Source organism: Fundulus heteroclitus, chromosome 13, assembly GCF_011125445.2.
Source record: "Fundulus heteroclitus isolate FHET01 chromosome 13, MU-UCD_Fhet_4.1, whole genome shotgun sequence".
NCBI classification, from domain to species: domain Eukaryota; kingdom Metazoa; phylum Chordata; class Actinopteri; order Cyprinodontiformes; family Fundulidae; genus Fundulus; species Fundulus heteroclitus.
The window spans coordinates 8,072,344-8,088,840 of NC_046373.1; the positions used below are offsets into that span (position 1 = coordinate 8,072,344).

General features: G+C 41.8%; 1 protein-coding gene across 1 annotated transcript in view; it reads right to left on the reverse strand.

Moving 5' to 3' along the window:
- rims3 (regulating synaptic membrane exocytosis 3) overlaps positions 1 to 13,979 on the reverse strand; it is a 50,668-nt gene extending 36,689 nt beyond the window's left edge. The window contains exon 1 of the mRNA XM_012874241.3: positions 13,720 to 13,979. The gene's annotated coding sequence lies outside the window, so the exon portion shown is untranslated. The remainder of the gene's footprint in view (positions 1 to 13,719) is intronic.
- Between the last annotated feature and the right edge of the window lie 2,518 nt (positions 13,980 to 16,497).

The following is a 16,497-nucleotide window of genomic DNA, read 5'->3' on the forward strand; positions in this document are numbered from 1 at the left end:
GCACTTCCTGTTAAGGCTGCCATGGAAACGTGCTCGCCTTTGTGACGCTCGGGCCCGGCGCCTGCTGCCTTTGTGTTTGGCCTGGTCTTGCCGTGTGCACGGCTCTCCCATCACAAGGGCTCTATACGGCGAGAAGGCAGACGGATGGGTTTACAGTTACACGCACACGCCAGGTTGCGGGAAAACCAGGAGCCAAATGAATCCTGCACAAAATCCCACGCTGAGGAACCTGGAGTGGCGCAAACGCACATATGCCGCACTGAATGACAGAGGGTGTCGATGCCTTAACATCCAAGTCTCCTCCTAAATATTTATCTAAGAGACGCAGATTTTGTTCCGCTCATGCTCAGAGTGTTGCATTTTCCAACTGGATGTTCACAGATTCCTCATTTTCTCATTTTCAAGATTATTTTACAAACAGAAACAACTCCGACTGCTAAAACCCGTGAAATGAACACACACGGCGTTCGTAAGAAGCGTGCCCCCACCGGCTCAGTCAAATTTCTATCCAATAAAAAACGTTAATAAGGTAAGTCGCCGAGTCACTCCCTCGACATCACCTCATGACAGCGCACATAAATTTCATCCGTCACACTTTGTTTTCCCATAAACAGCCGGAATCGTATCAAATCGCCCGTGACAAGAAGGCAAATGTTTTGATACTCTCGATTAAAGCTGTGTTTACGGACCAAATTGGTCCACCTGAGGTTGTTCGGAATCCTAATGGAGTCATTGAAAGATGCATATGAGCAGTAAACCCATCGCTACAGTACATGGGGCGATTTCTGGTTTCAAGCTACAAAAGCGTCTCAGAACAAAAGCCCTGCTCCATCGTATGGTTCCTGGCGTCTGGGTTGAGATTGTTAATTGCTCACTAAAAGGTGCTGGGACCTTGCAAGATGCAACATTGAGTGAAAAGGGCAAAGACACTGGTGTTGTATGACAGCCATCAAAAAAAAAATAAGAAGAAAAATGTCATTATTAATTCAATCACAACAGCCCCCACCTGAGGTTTCTGGCTGTCATTCACATTCTGCGATTTGGCACCCAGAGATCCCGCTCAGCACAGCTCTATTTCTGTGCATCGTCAGAGGTGTTCACTATGTTCCCCCCAGTCCGAGTCAGGTCTTGAGCAAAACAAACATTTTCGCATCTAGTCTAATATGACATTGCATTGCTGTAGGTGGGAAATTCAAGCCCTGTACAGTTTGTCAACAGGCTGATTTAACACGTGGAAATTAAACATTTGTTTATTTTCATCTTGCATATTTAAAGAATTATCTTAAAACCTTTCCACATTTAATTGTACATGCAAAAAGAAAAAGAACTGTTAGGTTCTTCTTTCAAATTTTAAATAGCTTAGAGTAACATTTACCCAATTTGAAATGCTTTTTATTGTGTCTTTCTAATGACATACTTGACAGTAGACAATATGTTATACTGTCCAGTCCAGCTACTGTGTTTCCCTTTATAGGATTTGGATGCTTTTCTTCTCCTCGCCCAGGGAACACTGGGATTTGAAGGACTGTTGGGAATGCATGCTGTAAATCTACACTTCAAAGCTTTCCTGTCAAATTAAAACAGCAAACCTACTCCAAGGTAGGGTCTACAATACATTAGAACATAATCAACAAAGCTTTACGTAGCGAGTAAATGAGAATTTTCTAACCTGGTGTCTCTATTTTGAAGAACTGGAAGAATCTTTGTGATAAAGCAGCTAGCATAATGACAAGAGAAGATGTCCAAGGCGACTTTGTTTTGTTCTGAAACAGCCCAAAGCGGTTTAAGACATTGTTCGATTGGGGAGACATCCATGGGGTGATTATTACACAAACCATTAAAGGGGTCTAGTCAAGTTACTATGACTTTACAAACTTCTACGACAGTAGCTCACTCTGGTTGCATACAAAGATCTTCCAGTTAAATCACTGCACCCTATTGGCTTTTTATAATTTATTTCTATGGTTTACAGTTTGTTTTTGCACTATTTGCTAGTAAACAAACCGCTTTTGTGTATATTTACCACAACAAGACCATTTCACCGGAGGAACTATATTGCACATGTGCCCAACAGGTAAACAAGGAGAGGCGATGGAGCCGCGTGAGTCAGCAACGCCCAGCAGAGGTGTGAGTTGGTCTTCGACCACCAAGAGCTGTCACTTTACTGAGAGGCACTGCAGCACAGTCTACTGGCCCTTGCAGGAACTGAATTATCACCATCTTGCTTTCTGATAATAATACCTTTCTGATAAAGGTAATTATTATCAGCTTTCTGATAATATATATATGCTTTCTGATAATATATATATTATCACCTGATATTTTATATATATATATATATATATATATATATATATATATATATATATATATATATATATATATATATATATATATAGACATAAATAACAGCCCAAATTAAAATTAAAACATATATAAAATATATGTTTTAATTTGACCCTGGATTGGCTAAAACCAACCTTTGGTAGGCGAGCAATTGGTGTCGCTTCGCCCAATCAGCTCGGAGAGTTCTGCTGAATGTCCCTCCTTTCCTCAAATGGATTCAAATGGAGCAGTCCCAGTCTCATAATGTGCAGAACGGAGAGCGCTACATATTATTAATCTGGCTGGCCAGATTACTATCACTGACAGGTGGATTACTTTCCTGAAACACTGAGAAAAGGCTCCCTTTATAGCAGTGACATGTCTGAAATCACTACATTGCATTCTGAGAAATGTCAATCCACTTCTCCCAAGTTTCTCCCATTTTCCAGGCTAATCCAACTAAAGCTGAGCTGGCAATATTATGTTTTCATTGCAGCAATAACTCAGCTATGCACTATTACCAGGATCTGCGCCAGCAGCCCTTTGGAGAAGTGAGACCTCTCATAAATTATAACCGTGGTCTCCAAAGCTTATGAGGTCCTTTCTTCACATCACTACAATGTTATACACTTCATCTCACAATGACTGACTAAACAAACTCCCTTTAATTACTGTATTTACTCATAAGGCGGCTTGCTGGTGGACGCTCCCCGCTGCATGATCAATCTCTCCTCGGTTTCATCCCTTGCAGCAACCTGCGACGTGTGCAGCGCTGGAGAGTTTTCGTCTCCATTTTCTGCCGTCAAAAGCAGGATAGCAAAGTTCCCCCGTCAGCAGCGAGGTGGGATGTGGAGCCGGCAGAAAATAGACAAATAGAAAGTCGGGAGCGGCTTGGCTGCGGGGAAAGTGGGTTAAGAGGGGCATGATGGATGAGACTGGGAGCTTTCCTGACTCATGGCCTGCTTTCTTTGGTGACTAATGTGGTCAGTGACATCCCCCTCGCCAGCCCCTAGCCCCCCAGCCTCCCCCCGGTCCACCATCACTACGTCCCTACTGGGATACCAGTAGCCAGACCGGCGTGGATCTCGCCCCACTTGCACCATCAGTGCTCCCAGTTGAGAAAATGTCTTCAGGACCCTAGACGAATCCAGGAGAATAGCTGCTCTTTCATCTCTTTTTATCAAAATGCTTCTGTTAGAGGCTTTCTATTGCACTCTGCACTCCTTTTAAAGCATGACCTAGTTTTTTTTTTTTGTGTGTGCCGCTTCTTTCATTTACAGATCTGACTAATATTGTCCTACAACAATGACACGATCCAGCTCCGCTGAACCCTACAGTCCTTCGGCTGCTCCAAATTTGCAGCTCTTTCAAAAGTTCCTTCCTTCAGTCGCTTTGTCCTTCGTTCTACTGCATCTTTTCATATCTCTTCCTCCTACTGTTTTTCATTCCTTCCTTGGTGCCTTGGTTTTATGCATGCTCAATAGTCAAAGCCCAACCATTGTAGAAATATCCGCCATATATAAACCATATTCCATATATGTATTTATTGGAAATACAATGGCATGGATGGATGGATGGGATGAAAGGAGGGAGGGTTCTGGAGATGAAAGTCTGGAATAAAATTGGAATTTGGCATGAAAAATGAACAGGAATGCTATTTTACAATATATCACCTATGAATTATTGATTTGCCACTTCACGGTTAATGCCGACGTCAAACTTTTACCAAAAGGTCAGAACAAACCGTGAGGTTTCCATCCCGTCGGCTCCCTCGAGGAGCCCTCCGGATGCGACGGCACATCAAACTGACAGTGCGAGGGTTAGTGCAGCGGTGCCGTAACTCCCGCGCCCTTGTGCACATGACACCAACCATCCTGCAGCCCATGCATGTGAATCTGACCCGCACTGGATCAGACGCTATATCCGAGAGAGACTAGCCGGTCAGCAGTCTTGGCCAATTAAGCTCAAGACCCGTTTCCATAACAGGCGAGGCGTGGGCCAGAATGAGATTCTCACGGTGTGATGAGCTTAAGGGAACACCAGAGCTTCACAGAAACCCACCTATAAAAACATTAACAAATATGACTGACATCGTCTCATTGCTTCTCCTTAGAAAATAAAAGCAACAATAATTTTACAATGTAAATATACTGTAGACTCGTTATGCCTAAATCTATTAAGTATTTTGATTCGGATACAGTTGATGACAGATATTTTTAACCATACACATAACCATGTTGTTCTCACTGACATTAAATGCGAAGTAAACTTGCTCTATGCAAAAGGCTTTTGGACGCATGTACTACAGTCAGCACCTTGGCATCCATGTGCATGAATGTAGTACATAAATGAGATGTTTTTTCTTGGGAGAAAACAACTGTCAGTATTATGGGAGGCGTTCAGCCAGTCCAGTTTTTATCCTCGTCTTTAGTATGCTATGGTAGGGATGGGAATCGAAAACCGGTTCCTGTTTAGAACCGATTCCGTGTTTTCCAATTCCGTGGCACCGTTTGGCAGCTCGCTAAACGATTCTCTTTTGGATTCCGTCGTGCCGCGGCTCTTAGCAGCACAACGTTAACACAACGTTTTCTTCCGCAAGTTACGTCACGTTTTGTACGCAAGTTACGCACACGGCGTTCAGTAAGCACGTGTGCGTAACTTGCGCACGACGAGACCAGGCTTAAAGCAAAACAAAAAAATGCCGCCCCATCGGGTAAACGGGAAAGTTTAGCTTCATTTTAAGGAAGAGAAAGATGGCAACGAGGAGCTTTGCATTCATTGCAAAATGGCATATACATCCGCGGGAGGAAATAGATCCAACAGGCAGAAACACCTGCGCACACAGCATGGCATACATTTTAACTAATGGCGTTTTTTGATTCTTACCGGACAGAAGCTAAAGTTACGACCAGCATGGAAGGCAACTCTGGTGGTAAGTAGCTAGTTTTACATCTCTGGCTGTGCTTAATGTGGTTCCTAGTAAATCATATGCCATTTCTGGAAATAAACCAATTTCCTACCTCTCTTTGGGGTTATTAAGGGAGTGTGCCTTTATTGTTAATCCAGCCCTTCATTGGTAGCATGTTTAGTTAAAACTACTGGTAGCTGGAATTCTTACATGATTCTAGCTATTGCAGTGGATGTAAGGAAACATGCTATGAAGTTGCTCCGCAGCTCAGGGAGCGAGAGAAAGGTGACGCTCGTTTATGTAAATCAGGGAGAGACGAGTTTATTTCCCAAAATTGTACAGTAATGCTTTTTCATTGAACCGATGCCTTCTCTGTTAGATTTAGATGACTGAGATTATCTAAAGGGAGATTAATAAGCAACTGTCACAAGAAACTTACATTTTTTTGTATTCTAAGCAACTCATCTACTGTATTTAAGTTTGTTCTTATATTCCTTTTTTTATTTAAACAAATATAAATGTTACTCCAGTTGCACATTTGCTGTGGACATCTTGACCTTGTTAGTTTGTAAGGTTGTGTGATAATTAAGTAAACATAGTTGATGCTCATCATCAAACTGTTTGTTCTCCTTTTTCCCCAAATTGGAATCGAAAAGAGAATCCAAAAGGAATCGAATCATTTCACAGAATCGATAAGGGAATCGGAATCGTGAAAATCTTTTCAATTCCCAACCCTAGGCTATAGTCTCCTTTTAGGTGATGCACACCCCTCAGAACCCCTTACTGAAGCACAAACTCTTCCTTTCGAAAGGATTTTTCCCAAATGACTTGTTGCAAATACCAGCGAGGAGTAATAATCTGCACATTAACAGGAAGCTGTCATGCAATTATGCCAAAGCAGAGACAGCTTTGACCGTACTGTTGATAACACGTCTGAGAGTGTGTATTCACAGGAACATGTCGACTGGTTTGTCGTTACTGTATATTTAGATGAGCAGATGACGACAGAATGGACTACAGTCCTATAATATCCCATTCATCCTCCAATCCTTTTTTCTCCTCTTGTATGCAGAAAGCGTTTCTCTCACAAAAATGAAGGTCTGAACCACTCAGATGCCAGAAAGTTTTGTCAGTACTCCTTTTTTTTTCATTTGTTATGACGAAGCAAGCACCACTACATTTAACAATCTGAATTTTGTGTGAAGATCTATTGCGTTTAAGACCTGAATAGGTACTCTTTAAAGCTTCACGAGGTCGGAGCATACAAGGAAAGTGATCTTTGACTACAGAGTTTGAGATCTAGGTTTTGGAGGAACAACACTTTTAAGTTTTATGACAGGAGTCATGAGATTTTTTTTTTTACTATAGTCTTCTGCTTTATCAAAGTGTTTATGCTGCCAAGTGCTCTAACCAGATTCCCTGGCCTTCTAGAAGAGAAACAGGCCCACAGCATCACAAATCCCCCTCCATATTTAACAGGTTGCATGAGGTGCCTTTTTTTTATGCCAGACAAATTCATTTAAGGTTCCAGTAGAGTTTAGCGCACTCCAGATCTTTACTTATGTGATGGGCAGAAAACAACTTTTTCTGGCAAGCATCCCAAACCGTCTTTAATCCTTAACTCTGACGGGATTAGATTTGCCTGGGGGCCACGTGCGGTTCGTAACAATTGCGGAGATTGTCTGTGTTGTTAATCCCGCGCAAATCGGCCATATCAGTAATTTGAAAAGTAAAAATTCCCCCGCAAATTTCCTACTATATTTTGCTGAACTACAAGGTCCTGTGGTAATACTAATACAATGTGAATAAGCATCTCTGTGATTTGGACAGAAATGGGCGGGATGAGATACGTGAATAGGCATTTTTTTTGTTTCCTGGGCGCATTTTTATTTGCTTGTGGCGAAGAATGGACGCTGCACTTAGGCCCCAGGTCAGCAAACTCGGGGCCTAAGTGCTTTCAGCCCATAACAAATATGGTTTCTTCAGCCTTTTTGAAAATTGGGGTGTGATTTATTTATTACATGGGGTCCCCAGATATTGCTTATGCCATGCGAATAGGGCTTTAGTGGCGTATAGATAGTTAGCATCTAATGGTTGTTTTGGAACTTCAAGATGTCATTCTCTGTGCTTCAGCTCTCTTCCAGTGAGCTTTGGAGATTTAGCTCCCTTACTAATCTCAAAACTGGGAGTAATGGCAAGATATGCATGGATCCTCATCTAGTAGAAATGTTCTAGAAGAAAGACACATTGGTCTGGTGACCAGATTCTGCCCATTTTACACTAGACCAGCCCTAATGGTCGTTAACGGTCCTGTTTGAAGCTAAAAAAAAAAAAGAAAATCGTCATCAAGCAAGTGATTGGATTCTAACTATGGCACCAAGTAGCACTCACAGCTCTCTTCAGTGTGAATGAAGACTCAAAGGTTAGGTGTGTCCAGTATCTGTAAGGTTTTTATAACAAATGAAATCAGAAGAGGAAACTGTCTTCTCTGCGGCGTTCTCAGACATGTCTGCGGTTAAAGTAGCGGGTGGGTAAGATAGAGCATGACTTTCAGTAGATAATGGGAAGACTAAACAGAATAATGAAAAAAAAACATATTTTTATTGTGTTTGTATTGGGTTACAACAACAACAACACTAAATTCCCTTTTGGGATTAATAAAGTATTTTTGAATTAAATTATGAATGGCAATAAATGTAGCACCAGTGAGTTTGTTAGAAACAACTATTTCATGCTCTGGGACTTTTCAAAATTTCAAAGTGAGATTATGCTACAGCAGAAAAAGATTGTCTTTAAGGCTTTTGACCACATTTCAACCAGGGTGCCTATAAGTTTGAAGGGTGCTAGAGTAGGGCCGCACAATAATTCCATAACAATATATATATATATATATATATTGCAAATATACACACACACACACACACACACACACACACACACACATATACATATATATATATATATATATATATATATATATATATATATATATATATATATATATATATATATATATATATATATATATATATATATATATATATATATATACATATATCGATCAATGGACATGTGGTGCGATAGAAAAGAAAAGGGTCAATAAAACATTCAATAGATGAACGGTTTTCCTTCCTTTTGCATTCTAGCCTACAATGCAGGTTAATATTACCCATGATTAAATCCTTTCTTTTTAACTTTTTTTTTAAATTTGCAGTTTTAGTAAAAATCTGGCTGAAGAAAGAGTTGAGTTTGAATTCGGTATTTGTTGTTCTTTATCTAAAAATAGGGCATTAAGCGACCAGCATAAAATGGCCAATTTTTTTGATAAGTATCAATGTTATCGATCCATTGCAATAGTAATAGCGCCTGTAGATAAACGGTGATTACTCTATATTTCTAACAGATTCGCAGGCCTGGTCATTAATGTTAAAAACGTTTTAGTCTGAGTATGCAAAATGATCTAATGGTGAGTCACTAAAAAACCCCCAGTCCGGTCTGAAGTGGCACCCAGCCACCATTTAAGTTCCACCAATCACAGCCTCACCCTGTGATGATACATAACCCTTGGCCAGCGAATTGTGCCTTACAGATGGCCGTCCACTGGTGCACACAGCCGCACGCTGTGCAACAACAAGCACATTGAGATGCGAGCGGGCGCACGAGCACAAGCCTCCTCATTATTATGATAAGTGTCCGCTCAGCCCCTTGGTTTGTTTTCATTTGATTTTCATTTCAAAGGGCACAAGGCCCAGCAACGTGCATATACGGAGCTGAAGAGTGGTCAGATGTGCCACTGCATTTATGAGCATTTGAATGTATGAGTGCGCTGCCCTTTCCAGCTGTTTTTTTGAAGTGTACACCTTGCATGCGTGCTTTGATGAAGGACGGCGCATTGCACGACAGCCAGGCCGGCCTTTTGAGCAGCCAGATTATCCGATCGCGTGCGAAGCATCACCGCCGTCCACCAACCACAAACTCCCTCGTGTAAATCTAAACGCCACTCAGAATGCTCGGAGCTGACCACCCTGTGCAAGAACACAAGGGTGAACTATGTTGCAAAGCCTTATTCAGCGTAGCGCCTGTATCATGAGGTATATAAACTCTGTATGGCAAAGCCTTCACCCTCAATTATGCCCCAATGGATTATTCAGCAGATCAAGAGTGAGTCAGGCGAGGTTTAAGACTCAAACGCACGGATGATTATTCATATTCCACTTAATGCGTGCCAAGAGGGGCCCGCTCTTTTCATGCGAATCAACGCACTTACCGTGCCTCGCTTTCCGTGCTGTGGAAACTAACAATTACACATGGCAGCAACGTCGGAGAGCTTGGGGCCTTACGTTTTCCGCCAACGAGAGGAGCTCACGTAAAAACTCAGAAGGCTCCGCCATGTGTTTCTGCTGCCGCCTGGGCCCCGGATCAGAATCCGACAGGCCTTGAAATGGTGCTCAGAACAACAACGGCACTTTATTGTGTTTAACTGGGACAGTATGTGATAGAGTAATGCAACATAGTGCATGACTGGGAAGAGGAAGGGAAATGCTGTATTTCTTTCAAAGGTTGACAGAAATTAAATAAATCTGAATAGTGTGGAGTGCATTTCTATTTACTCGTCCCTAGGGCTGGGCGATAAATCGATTTAATCGATTTAATTGTAAATTCGAATTTACAATTCTTTAAGATTTCATTTTTGGAAAATCGGGATTTTATTTTGCCAATACACTCATTGGGTTTCCATGAAGAGAACAGCATGTGATGCTGGATATTTGTTTAGGCAAATTTATTGTCAAAATATTGTTAAGTGGAAACTTTTTTTTACCATAATACGAGGTACTTCATTTACTTATTTACTTTTTTTTTTTAACTTAGTTTGATGTTCACAAGTGCAGTGAAGCCTGTTCTTAGCTCAATGTGTAACTACCACTAGCAGCAAATGTTTTGTTATATTTTCATTGTTTATAATGGCACGGCTGCCATCTTGTTTTACAAGCATGTTTCACAGCTTGTTTTTAGTTGCACTTTGAATTCAGGTCAACTCCCTGACGAAATGCTTGATATAAAAGCAAGGTTTTAAAATAATTTCTTTAATTTCTTTTTATGAAACAAAAAGGAGGGAAAAAAATCGATTAATCGGATTTGGTATGATAAAATCTGAGAATTATTTTTTAATCCATATCGCCCAGCCCTATTTGTCCCCCTTTGTTCAGACACCTCGAAATAAAGTTGAGTCCAACTACTGTGTTCAGAAAGCCTCTAATCGCTACAATGAGAATCCAACTGTTTGGTGAATGGGAGCAACATGCGATCACCCAAGAACCTGCTTGAAAAGGATCTAGGTCTCATTATCTGTCGGCTCCACAAAGAGTGAAACATCACATTGCTTAAGTTCCTATTTTTGAGAGAGTGGCATTTGACGATTTTAAAGCTCTTGTGGCATCTGGATTAAGTTAGACCAGCTCAGTTTCAAAAAGTTCAACTCTTTTACTGATGAAAGAAGGAACGAAGTATCCAAGCCTGGATAAAGATTCTTTAAAGCTTAAAGTTTAAGAACCTGTATTTTAGGGCTGGGTATCATCTAGGAAGAGCCGATTTGATACGATTCTTGATACATAGATTACGATACAATACGATTCTCGATATAGCTCAGGTTCATTTGATTTGACTCCAATATCGATATTTATTACCTTCAAATTAATGCACAAACTCATTCAATCAACAAAACCTGCCAAATGTTATATATATGTTCAATTTATTGAAGACTGGTTCAATGAATTAAACTTATCACAAAAAAACAAAAATGTGCCCAACGTCTCATTTTAGGGACGAAGGCGCTTAAAAAATCCTGTCGGCCATTCCACAAATTCGTCTCACTTGCACTTCCTCGCTGTGAACAGTAATGGTGCGATGTGATAACGCCCCCTAGGGGTTAGGAGGTATATTGATATTGAAAGACAGAATATCGATATTAAATACTTTTTAAAAAAACATCGATATTAATCTTTGTATCGATTTTTATGCACAGCCCTACTGTATTTAAAGTTATCTAGAGACCAATGGGAGGTCGTGGACTCACCTTTATTCAATAAATAAAAGACACAGCATATAAATTGCATATACTACAAAATGAAAGTCCCAGCATTCATCACACACCTGCTTCAACAAACCCACAGTCATTTAGACAAGGCAGAAAGCACTGCGAGGATCATGTTCTTTGATTTCTCCAGTGCCTTTAACACAATTCAGCCTGATTTGCTTTGTCAGAAACTCCAGAAGACTCAGATGGAGGCCTCAATCAGAGACTACCTAACAAACAGACTACAGTTTTAGGGAATTAAGGGTTGTGTCCTCTGCCATCATCTGCTGGGGTAGCACGTGGCAGCATCAGAGCAAGTGACCCAAAGAAGATCAACAAACGTATAAAGAAGTCCGGCTCTGTTTGGGGGACCCTGCCTCTACAGATCCACTGTAAGACAGAGCACTACAGGAGATCCTTCCTGCCTGCAGCCATCAGCATCTAAAACAACCGGATGAAGAAACCCCCATGACTTACGCCAGCATTTAAAGTCCATTTAGGCTTAATTAAGTATTTTTAGAATTTTAATTGAATTTAAAATCTGGAAAATCCAAAAGTTTTGCATACTATTTTTTTTTTCGTTTGCTTTATCACACCTGGAAGGTTGTAAAAGGAAATTTCATTCTCGACATCCCAAGATTGTGAAGTAACCCAGTTGTTGGTGAACGAACAACATTATGAAAACCTAATGAACAGAATCACGAGGATGAAGTTGCGGAGAGGGTCTCAAGTAATAATATCACCAGCTTTGAACATCTCACAAAGCCGTCTTTAATCCACCATCCAAAATTGGAAAGAGCATTTCAGAACCGGAAACTAGAGCAGCCCATTTAATTGCAGCTGTCATCGCAATAACAATGTGTTCAGTATCGCAAAAGGACTGCTTTGATCAGATGTTTGCTCAGCTAATATGTTGCATGTGCTATACGTTCAAAATGGAAAAACAGAGGGAGACCAGCCTGGACACAGCGATGCTGGAAAAGAAGGAGAGCAGCAGTAACAATGTAAGGCAATCACAAGCAATGCCATGACGCGATACTGAACGATAATATTGCGACGCCATGTTTTCCTTGTGTTATACAGCCCTCCTGCAACCCTACCAAGACATGGCAGTCCACCTAAACTGACTGGCTGGAAAAGGAGGCGTTAGTTAGAAAAGCAGCCACAAGGACCACGGTGGCTTTGGAAGAGCTGCAGAGATCCAAAAAAGCAGGTGGGAGAATCTGTCAACAGGACAACTAGTAGTCGTGCACTTCACAAATCTGGTCTTGTAAAGCCATAATAAGTCTCATACAGAAAATATGTGAAATTGCTCTGTTTTTGTTGGAGTTTTTTTTGTTCGTCTCCATGAAAATTCCCCATATCAGCCCATCATCCTGGATACAACATCTTTACTATGAAACACGGTGGTGGAAGCATCATGATGGGATTGGAGACGAGTACCTTTCTGCAGCAGGGACAGGGAAGCTTCTTAAAGTTGATGGGATAAACGGTTGGTATCTTCAATTAACCCTGCTAGCGGCATTCAGCAAGACACCCCATACTGCCGCAGCTATAACGGCCTAGTCAAAGTCCGGAACTAAATTAAACAGAATTCACTCAAAAGGTGGTGTCCACAGACGCCCTCCCAGCCGGTGCGTTTAAGGTTGATCTACGCTGATTAAAGTATTCATATCAAATTATTCATACACATGCCGCCCTTTTTAGATTTCTATCTGTCAAAAAAAAAACACGTATCCGTCTTGTTGCACCCGCCCAATATGTACGGGGTGTGAATATTTTAATGAGGCGCTCCACAACGTGTTTGTGATCTGAAACAACATCACACCCTCAGCGCGCATGCACTTGGCCCGGACTGAATGCTTGCAGAAGCATCTTTAAAATACCACCCCCCACCCCACCTGTCATCCTCAGAGTCACGTGCATTAAATTGCACACACACACACTCGCACACACAAGAGGTGGCAATGCTTGGATGATTTATCCTAAGGTGGATTGATGCCTTTGACCCCACGCAGTGCACCTCCTGCAGAACCAGAGGGTCTGCAGGAGCTGACCCGTGCCAGACGCCCTTATTTCTTCCACTGCCTGCTGGATAAACAGTTCCCCGTGTATTAGGATGCCATCCTGAGCGAGAGAAGTAGATAAAACAGCACAGCTACCTCTGCTGCAGCTTTACGGTGCACAATCCAATCATCTCCATCTCATATATGAGCATACAAATCCCCTTTGAGCAGCTTCTGTGACTGACTGACAAATGGTATAAGCGTGTGGTCTAGGCGGAATTAGAGGGAAGAGGACAAAACAAAAATAAAATAAATAGATAACTTAAATCTTTCTATGGCAGAACATCGCTGTGCAATAAAATATAAATAAATTAAGCCCCGCAGTTAAAAAAAAAAAAGGAACTCACCACTTAAGAGCGAGGAGCGGCGGAGGCAAGGTGTGGGTAAGGAAGTTGTCAAATAGATGTCAGCCTCTGTCGCTGCTGTAAGAATGACATGGTTGGGGCTTGGTGTTGGCTGTGCTGCTGTGTGGACGGGCGGCGCTCTGCTGGACGGCTGGTCTGCGCTCAGGGCTGCTGGTCACACGGAATCCAAGGCGGTGAGGGACGCACTGCTGAGCTGAGAGGAGAGGAGAGGAGAGGAGAGGAGGGAGGAGAGAGACGCGCTCCGGTGAAACTGTCTGCAAGTGGTTTATTTGGGGGGGAAACAGCGACTACTGGTGGCCGTCTGTGTGAACTGTCAATTAAACCCCCCCAAAAAATGTAAATAAAAATTAGGAAGCGAATCTATTTTTTTTTTTTTAAACTACAGCAACGTTCAATATGCAGCTACACCTTTAAGCACTTAGTGCTAGCATCCTCCTTTCGAGTAGAGCAGTTCAGCAGAATATTAAATTCGACTGCACTTTTAACAGTTGACAGCATCTGCCAAAAACAGGACATGGACTTGGTAATGTTGTTTTTACTTTTATTATGCTATGGGAAAATGTTGACCTGAGAGCTGAGACGATAATATAGATCAGAAACTTATATATTTAATTACTGGGGGGTACATACCGACAGCATGATTCTGTAACAATCATGTGTTTCAGGCATGGCTTTTTGCAAGTGATTTATAAAAAAAAAATCAAAAAAAGTTTTTTACTCATATCACTGAACTGAAGCACCTATTTCCACATGTTTGGTGAGTCTCATCCAAGGCTACATGTTACATGTCTTATGCTTTTCTGAACACATATCAGAAATAATCATATCTTCGTGATGTTTCGTCTTTAAGAAACATCGCGGAAGAATAAGTAAAGAGCTTTCTCACATATTTAACCAAAATTGTTTTTAAAAAATCAGCATTTCAAAAATACTTCATCTATAATAAGTGGGTTGTTGGCACCACTACTTCTGACTCTCGTGAATAAATGCAAAAATATCTAATGGCATTTGTATTTTTTTTCACCTTGAGAACACAAACGTAAAGTTTGAATTATATATCTACACGTCATTTGCCTCCGGGGTGCCTTTTTATTTATCACCACCTTGGAGAATCCGTTCAATGGTGCGCAAAATTTATTTACTCTTTTTATTTTATGCTTGCCTGCTTCTCAGCGCCATCTTTCATTTACATCCCAGATGAAAGACCGAACCAAGGCTACGGACAGAGAGCAGCTGGTAGTTGTGTTTCGATGCTCCGGCAGGAGACTGGCTGGCTTACAGTGAAAGGAAGCGCGGTACTCCACATTATCTGAGCTGAGAAGAAAATAAACTAAAACTCGCCGATTTAGTGATTAAACAGAAATTTTGAATAAACTTTGACTTAAGAAATGTTGAAAATTCTACCAGGGGAGTCCAAGCAGAGGTGAAGGGTTTTGCAAAAGTATTGATTTATTCTGAGTCGTTGGACATTTTGTCCTTTACTCAGCTCCATTTATCCTCCCATCCAATCCAATCAGATTTTATGTCTATGCTTAACAAATTTGTCCCCACAGCATGATGCTTCTTCCGCCGTGGGGATACCAGTCAGTTCAGTGGGATCTGCAGCGGTAGTTTCTACCCCTCACACGCAAAAAAAAACAAAAAAACTTATTTTTTGGACCATACTGTTCCACATGTTGGCTGTGTCCCTCATTGCTCTGTAATGTGGATTGTGCAAGAGTAAAAAGGAAAAAAATACAGAAAGATCAGTGGGTATGAATACTTTTGCAAGGCGCTGCAAGTGATTCGAGACGGCCTAAGGGGGAACCGAGTCATGCGGGAAGAAAGAGCAGCCCTCGGAATCATGAGAAGGTGACCGCACAAAAAGCCAACGCAAACACAGAGCCGAGCGCGCTGGAAACGTTTTGCCCCTAAATGTAGGTCAGCAAACGCATACTAACGCCGTTGGTCCTATAGAGCAGCTAAAGGTGCCAGCTCTCAGTCCGATCTGGCCCGGACCCACATACCCAAAACAGTGACACATTTTGGCAATCGTTTCTGGGCCAGAGCTGGCCAAGAGAGGGTGAACTGGTGCCAAAGACGGCTGAGCGTACAACCGTTTTGCCTGAATCAGCCCGAGTGACTGGGCTGTACCTGGGAGGCATGAAACACTATATGAGTCCAACAGTTTTTGTTTTTTTTAAATGGTTGCTGAACACAAGGGGATAGAAACTGTTTGGGGTTTTACATGCTGTAATTCTAGGTTGTGCTTTATAAATAAAGAATCTGAGACCAAAGTATGATAAAACTGTTCATGTGTCAGCATCCTCTTCATCGAAATCCAGGCAATGAGCTTCTGTTGGGTAGAGGTAGAGATATTACTCTCCTGTGATCCAGTTCTTAGGACACGTAACACACAAAGATGAGTCCAAACCAACATTTGCAGGTGAGACCTGTACAGCTCAGTCACCCATAAGGGAGGCCCGCTCAAATCGGCATGAATCACAGCTCCTGAGATCAATGCAACCGTTTCCCAAAGACAAACTGCCTCGGCTGAACACAATCAATTCCACCCCGGGATTCATCGTTCCAATTAGTAACCCTTGTTCTGTGCCGTAAAGGCAAGGAGGCCCGGCTGGGATCAGCTCCCTACGAACATTAACAACGGCGGCGCTTTGTCCAAATCACTTCGTTAGCATGCGGCGGAGAGGCGCCTCCAGCGGTGTTGCTCCGTCAGCTGATGTGGTCATAATGATGGATGTGCAACGGTGACCATTTAGA